Source organism: Hibiscus syriacus, unplaced genomic scaffold (assembly GCF_006381635.1).
Source record: "Hibiscus syriacus cultivar Baekdansim isolate YM2019G1 unplaced genomic scaffold, ASM638163v2 tig00112738_pilon, whole genome shotgun sequence".
Taxonomy (NCBI): domain Eukaryota; kingdom Viridiplantae; phylum Streptophyta; class Magnoliopsida; order Malvales; family Malvaceae; genus Hibiscus; species Hibiscus syriacus.
This window is the reverse complement of record NW_024063392.1, coordinates 3,505,206-3,512,964: the sequence shown is the minus strand read 5'-3', so window position 1 is coordinate 3,512,964 and position 7,759 is coordinate 3,505,206. Positions and strand designations below refer to the sequence as shown.

Sequence of the window (7,759 nt, the reverse complement as noted above, 5' to 3'; positions counted from 1 at the left end):
TTTTCTAATTTTATTCGCATTTAAAAATAATTAATTAGAAAGGGTATATAAGCAACTGAGGTGCACCGACCAAATAAATAAATAATTTAATCTAAAAAAAATGGAATCATAAATTTTCTCAGGTGATAACTTGCATATTTCTTCTCTACACAAATTTATAATTTCATATTGAACCCTAAAAAATGTGTCTTCTAATTCATGCTTGCTTTTTATACAAAAGGGAAAACAGTTAACCATAAACCACCGGGAACAAAGTTTCGATTCTAAACAGAATATGCTGATCGCATAAATCTATACTTAATCAAAGAAGTGGCTGTAAAAATGACAGTTTACGTTTTGTAATAATCCAAACTAACAAACGGGAAATTATGTCTTTATAGATAAAAAATTCCAAATGAAAAATATAACCCGAGAGTATGTTAATAAACGAACGCATATTATCTCTTGCATGCTATGTTGTAGACGCTTTTTTCTTTCGCATTGTCCAAAATACGGCATGGTAATGGTTCTGCAAAGAATATAATCAGAAAGTAAAATTTTAGGACACTTCATATTTAACTATGCAAATAGCATTATCCGAGACAGCTCTAAGTACAAAACTCGGGTTTAGCGCCTCTTGGTGTCTTTCATCGACATATAATCGACTGTCTAGAAAAGCACGTGCAAGCATTGGCAAACAGGAATTGATGAGTAGTTTGATTATGAACATTAAAGCTTTGATGTTTCAGTACAAAAAGATTATGACATTTATACCCGTTTTGATGGAGATCACTAAAGGAAGAAGAGCACCATTTCCATTTAGATTTAACAATATAAAGCACGACAGAAATGGGAATTTAATAGAGAGCCAAGATTAAAAAACTTACTTGCATCATGGATCGATGATTTGTAGTATAGGTTGTCTCAACGGTTTGTTCTTTCTGCAGTCATGAGAATGTTATAGCATAAATCATAGTCATTCCAAGACTTGGCCAAAAATAATCAGACAAAGATTTAAGGTACAAATAAGAACAAAAAGGTGTGTACAAAAGTTACCTCTAACTCGAATCCATAATGAAAAGCAGTCTTCTTTACATCTTCCAAACTCAACTCAATTGACATCTCCTAAAAGGCGGAAAAGGAGAGAAAAAGGTAAAGGAGGAAGATAAAATACTAGTGAACCAAGTTTGAGTATCCAAATGTCCACAGCCTGAGCGGCTCACAAGCCTAATCGGGCTTTTTTATTGCATACTTTAATTTTAATTAGTGATGACAAGTCTCAATTTTTGCTCATATTTGTTCACAAATAATCAAGTTTGAGGCATGGGATGAGAATCAAGCTAATGTTTTGCTAGATAATTGAATCAATTGAACATTCTCAAGTAGCTTGGTTAATCTGAAATCAAACTCAAGCTAGAATTTCGAATGTCAAGTCAACCTCAAATTCAAGCTTCTTACTGCTTAGGTTTGGCTCAATTACACCCATAAAGCTGGGGTGTGGAGAAACATTAAGATCAATCAATAAGTGTGTTTTGACATAGAAGTTTTCATAATACAACTTACATCTTCCTGACCGTACATGTCTGCAAAGTGATACAGCAGGGGTCCAAAGTTTATCCAAACCTGCCATCAAACCAATTGTTTATTACTTTAACCCAACTCAAAGCGAGGTGAAATATAAAATGAATAAAACTAAGGAAATTGAATAAGAGAGTTAAGGGTAACTCACTCCGCCCTCCTTCAAAATTCTGGATATGATTTCAATGTACTCAATGATGTTGTGTGCCGTGTCAATAAAGAAACAAGTCACGACAGCATCCCAGACTCCTGAAGACAGCATAAACACTCCATAAGGTTTTAAAATCAGGTAAACATATACAGTACATCTAGTGTGAGTGCATGTATAATTGTATATACATACACCGACAACTTTACAAAATACACTCCAAGAGTGGAATGTATTGTAGCAACCACAGAAGCCTCCTCCATTCAAGGATTAGTGACTATGTTCTATCACCGGATGAGTTATTAATGAATTAAGTGCCATATATTACAACATTCTTATTCGATAGACAAAAATTGCAATATGCAGAGAACAAGTGGTCATATGGAAAAGGATTCATATGCATAAGAAGTGCTAGTAGTTTTACCGATCTGGCTGGAATCATTATAAACTTCAACAAAATCCCCACCACACATGGAAAATCCTTCAGTAATCCCTGCACTGCCAGCAACCAGAAAAGTGAATGGCAACTGAGCAATTCACATAAATATTATGAATCATAGACCATTAATTGAATCAACATAATTTTTATAAGGCCATTTTCTATCACTGGGGTCTAGGAGTTTATAAAGAATAAAAACTAAAAGTAAATAAGCGATTGATCGTCATTGCAAAAAAGCTTCTCCTAAGCACCGGGGTTGACTTAGAAATCATATTGCAAAACATGTTCAAGACAAAGTAGAAAACATAAACTTGTAATGCTTTCATAGAAACAATCAGTGCTTAATACCTTGCTGGAAGAATATCTGGTATTGAAACGGGACGAAGTTGATCATTGTCTGAACGTGAATTGCAATTGCTGTGGATCCAAGGATATATTGTCCATTGTCCAGTTGTCTCGGTCCTGGGAATGAAATAGAAAAAAATAAATTCAATGCCCCTTGGAGAAAGATAGGATATATATAGCAGAATCTCCATTTGTATCAAGAAGTTCTAGTATGCATAGATGGAAAGTTCTTACTGATTAAGAATAAAACTTGAACATATCATCATCTAGTATGAAAATTCGTTTCCTTGACTTGTGAAACCTGTTTTATAAAATAAGAAATTTTAAAGACAGTAGTAGTCCTTCAAGTCAAAGAAGCAACAGTTTGACATAAAATACATACCAAGGCATGAAATCTCTAGGGCAAGCCGCCCAAGTCCAGCACCAGGAACTAAACATGTAGGAGGGCTGTAAAACAAAATATATGGTTTTACTATACTAGTAAAACAGAATGCAATCACATGCCACAAAACACAATTACAGAAAAATATATGGATTTCTCATCAGTTGTTGCATTCTTATTCAAGCAGGAAGCTTGCTGTCTATAACGAGCTACTCCCAAAATTTACGCAATATTAATGGTTTACTAGACTCAGAGGGAAAAATGCATTTTTATACCAAAATTGAAAATAATTCCATCACCATATCACCACAATCATTAGACAGGAAAGAGGTTGAATTTTTGCAGTGTATGAAAAGACAGTCCAAAGTAAAAAGTTAAATATTTGTACCTCTCTTTGGATCGATTGGGAAATAGAGCATCAAGTTCTTCAAGAATGGGCTTAAAGCACTGATCACGTTCTTTCATTCCCTGTAATAAAGTAATAATTCCACATGTACCAAAAGAACCATACAAGAAGGAACTTATACAAGTTTGCACTGAACCATCCAAAGCGACTCCAAACTTGAAAATCAATTAAAATAACATATAAAGAGAAATACCTCTGCTGCCCAGTCTCTAACTATATTTCTTATTATGCAACGGACCTGAAGAAATAAAAGTAGACATGCATTATGAATTTATGACACTTTTTTTGTTGTTGCATAAATACAGTAAGTTTAAACAACTAAACATACTTCATGTCAAAAATTCCAAACCAAATTTCTAACCATGGAAGCAAAGTGCAAGTTAGAAGAAGTGTATCTTATATGACCTTAGCACAATGTTTTAAGAGATAAAACAAATGGATGTACTAGAGACTGCATAAAAATTGTTAGGACTAACAATTCAATTCAATAGACTTAACAGCAAGAACACCAACAAACCTTATCAACATCAACCAATGGAACATTCAACTGCAATGATGGATCCAACCAGTCATGTGGAGATGAAAACATCTGAATTTAAAACAAAATAGACAGTGATAGGTAGGATAGAATGGCAAAGAAAATAGTTTGAATATCACACTTAACAATATTAGAGGCATTGATGTCAAAGAAAGTGCATGAAATGCTTGTTTCTAAATTAGCCAATACAATTATACAAGAACTGGAAGGAAGTCAAATATCAGTCTTTTCTTTCTTTTCTTCATATACAGCAACATTGCAGAATCACTTGTTCCGGAAATTTCCAACCAACATTGGCAAAAACACAAGAGAATGATAGGGAATAGCATTAGAAAAAAGATAAAGAGATCTTTTCATAAGATGCCAATGCAGCCCATATAACGCTCATATATCTAGCCTCAACTTGTGTCCAAATGGTGGTTAAGAAATTCTATTTTATTAAATATTTATGTCCCTCTAGAAAGGGAAACTTCCTAAATGTCCAAAGTTGTGTCAGTATGTGTACTTGTATGCATTAATAAATACATTTTGATAAACAGACAGTAACTATTCCAGACAAGAACTAGTTCACCAAGTTTATACACACATCTTGGAGCATAAAAAGAAAAAGGAGAGGAGAGGGAACGAGGGATGTAGATAGAAAAACAACATAAATTTCCCTAGTCCTAAATAACATAATGTAACTATAAAAATAGGGTAAAACAATATTTTATCTTGTACTGCGGTAGGGGAGAGATAAAATCCTACAATTAGAATAGGGAATTGTGTACCAAATAATTGCGCCAAATGCAGGGTTCCAGAATGAAATTATGATATATCAGAAGACGCCACCCCTAAATTTCTTATTTATTTGGTAAAAAAGCCACCCCTAATTAACTAACTTGGGATATCTTTACGCACATTTTACAATGCAAAACTAAATTTTCATCATGCCAACATCCAACATTTTATTTTTTCTTGGCTTAAGATAAACAGCACTTAAAGAATAAAAATGTATTACATTCCCATTGCAATCGAAGACATCATTTCCACAACATGCAGATATGTCTTTGTTATTTTCCACTTCTCCAGCACTGCTTCCAGAGATGGGCACATGTTGATGATATTCACTTTGCACCTCCTGCAGCTATCTACAAAAGTCAAATTTCTAAATGAAAAGAAATAAATTAAGAACCAATCCATTGGTGGAATTTTGATACTTATTATACAATATATTATATTTCAAAAACGCCCTGTGAATGGTCACCTGTGCTGTCGGATTGCTCATTACACAGTTTCTTTCCTGAGAACAAGCTTGAGCACGGTTGGAACAACACATTCTTCCACTGGTTGATGCAGAACAACAAGAGGATGCATTTCTCTCCTCAGAGTGGCAATGTTCATGTTCAATGTTTTCTGGGTGTGGATCCTCACAGCCATCCACATCATGGCTCATATCTAAAGGAGGTTCAAATGCCTGCAGAACAATTAATAATTATAGCATTTTGAGTATGTTCTCTTTGAAATTACCTCACCTCTTCAGAGTGTAAAATAGTGGAGAAAATGTACTCTGGCGCACCTGAAGCATGGAAAATATGAAATACGAATTCATAGAAATACACCTGCACCAATAAATGTGAGAAAATATAATTTTTCAATGTCAATTTTTTTTTTAATTTAGAAACACACCACAAAAAAGTTCTACTTTCCCTGACAGGTTAAGTAGGAAATTAGTTCTTGAACTCATGCATATTGTTTAAAAGAAGTGAATCTAGTCTTTGTACTTTCACAAAAGTTTCAGTTAGGTCAAACATAAATCTCAAGTTAAGATTTAGCAACTGTTCCCAATTAAGGACACATACACTGAAACCAGATATTAAACCGCAAAAGGAGCAAGTAAATAGAAAATTACCTTCTAAGATTTTGAAACTTTGAAGGATAGTGGGGCAACAAAGCCTGAAAAAGTACAAAACAAATTGAGGAAATAACATAACAATGATAAGAAAGGTAACCACTTAAGAGCAGAACAGTTTTGCACAAAAAGTTGCTATTCTACAGAAGATTTTGCAGCATCATTTTAGATAGTACAGTTCCAAGCAAAGTATGACGAGGTAAATAGCAAAACACACAATTGGAATACTGAGACAGACAAATAGACATTATTCTCCATAAGCATGCCTGGCTATTTTCTTACACCGGGTAAGCAGATCAGTCCAACATTTTCTTTTTCTCCTTATTGCTTTTACTTTCACCCATTCCTTTTTTAGATTTGGCATGCAAAAATACCTTTGCATCCATCCTTGGAAATAGCAGCAACTAAGACAACATTCGAGGTCCCTTTGCTTCATAACAATAAGGAGGCACATTCTCTCAAAGCATGTAATTATGAATTTCTCAGTTATGGTTAATGTTACACCAAGCTTTCTTGAGCACTTTCTTTCAGGTTCTGGAGTCTGGATTATGGAGCATATTTACTAAAATGTTTCATAATGGAAGATTCTTTAGCCATCAAAACAGTTGCCTAACTGTGAAGCACACCAGAAAAGGATTTAACAAAATTTCCCTCTATAGTTTGTTTTAGACTCAAAGGAAAGGGTTATGCCTCCTTAACAACTAAAAGGCCCAATCTTCGTATTGAGCAAAGTAAGGTCTAAATTTATATTTCTCTTTTTCTCCAAAGATATTGGCTAATCATCATAATTAACATGATCTGGAGCATGTTATAATAGTAAAATATAAATAGCCTAAGTATACAAATTTCTAGAGATCAGCTGCAGCAAAAAAGAAACTTTTAACAATTAATCAAGAAAGAGAAAGCACCTTGTGAGCAGGTTGAAGCTTCTTAAATGATCTTTCATATCTTCTGACATCCTCCTCTGCAGCCTCTGGATAACTGCATACATTATGCATGCAAGAAAGGAAAAATATCATTCATAAATGAAAGGTTGGCACTTGACATAATAGGTGAAGCAAAACGGAATAATCGAACCCTCTCTGTCTTTTATGGTTTAGATCATTCCTTTTAACACTTGCTTTAGCTTCGGAAATCAAGGGTACAAATTGCATTTAAAATTTAACAGCACAAAATATTTTTAGAACATTAAAAGCTGTTTTTCAATAGAAATTAGAACCTGTCATTGATTTTACATTTTAAGACTTCGACCCTATGCATTTGCGGTGCGCATCAAAACAAATATATTTGATGAGCAAACCAATTATATCTCATACTCACCTTCACTTCAAGCTCTTTGATTACCGAAAATTTGTCCACATACAATCTCATTATTTTTTGTTTAAATTAAAATTAAAAATAGTTTATACATCGGATCAGATTACATATAACTACAGTGGGACTTTAGCCGAAATTATTTTTCAAAAAATTAAAAATAATATGCCTGCTGTTTCCTCTTAAAAATAAATTTAATCTACTCAAATTGATGGAGAGATCCCGTGAGACAAAAATTGCAGTAATAGTATAACGGAGAAACTTACTTGAGGTAGGCACTGATAATACGGCGAAGGGATTTGACTTCAAGAGCTTCTTCAAGCTTCCTTTGACGACGTCGTTCCTCGTCTTCTTCAATCTCCCCGGACATTTTCTCCTTTTCTCTCTAGTCGTTTCTCTATGCTCTTTTCTTTTTCTCACTGATCGCAAAATTGAAATGAAAAGGAAAAGAACGCCTCCTTTTCAGAATAAATCCCTAACGCGTACTGGATGCTTACCTCTGTTATTGTGCAAGTAAGTGATTTTTCCCCTTTTCTTTTCTTATAAAATATATCTCATAAAAAGTTATAGATTATATATATAAAAGAGTAAATTATGCATTTAATACTAAACTATTTTTGATTTGTTTTAGTATCTAAATTATTAATTTTGGTTCGCTTTAGTACCTAAATTATTAATTTTAATCTGTTTTAATATTTAAACTTTCAATTTTTTTTTCAAAATCATATCAAAAGTTTAG

The 7,759-nt window shown here is 33.5% G+C and overlaps 1 pseudogene; it reads right to left on the bottom strand.

Moving 5' to 3' along the window:
• Positions 1–264: 264 nt before the first annotated feature.
• Positions 265–7,523, bottom strand: LOC120182792 (annotated as a pseudogene).
• Positions 7,524–7,759: the final 236 nt, after the last annotated feature.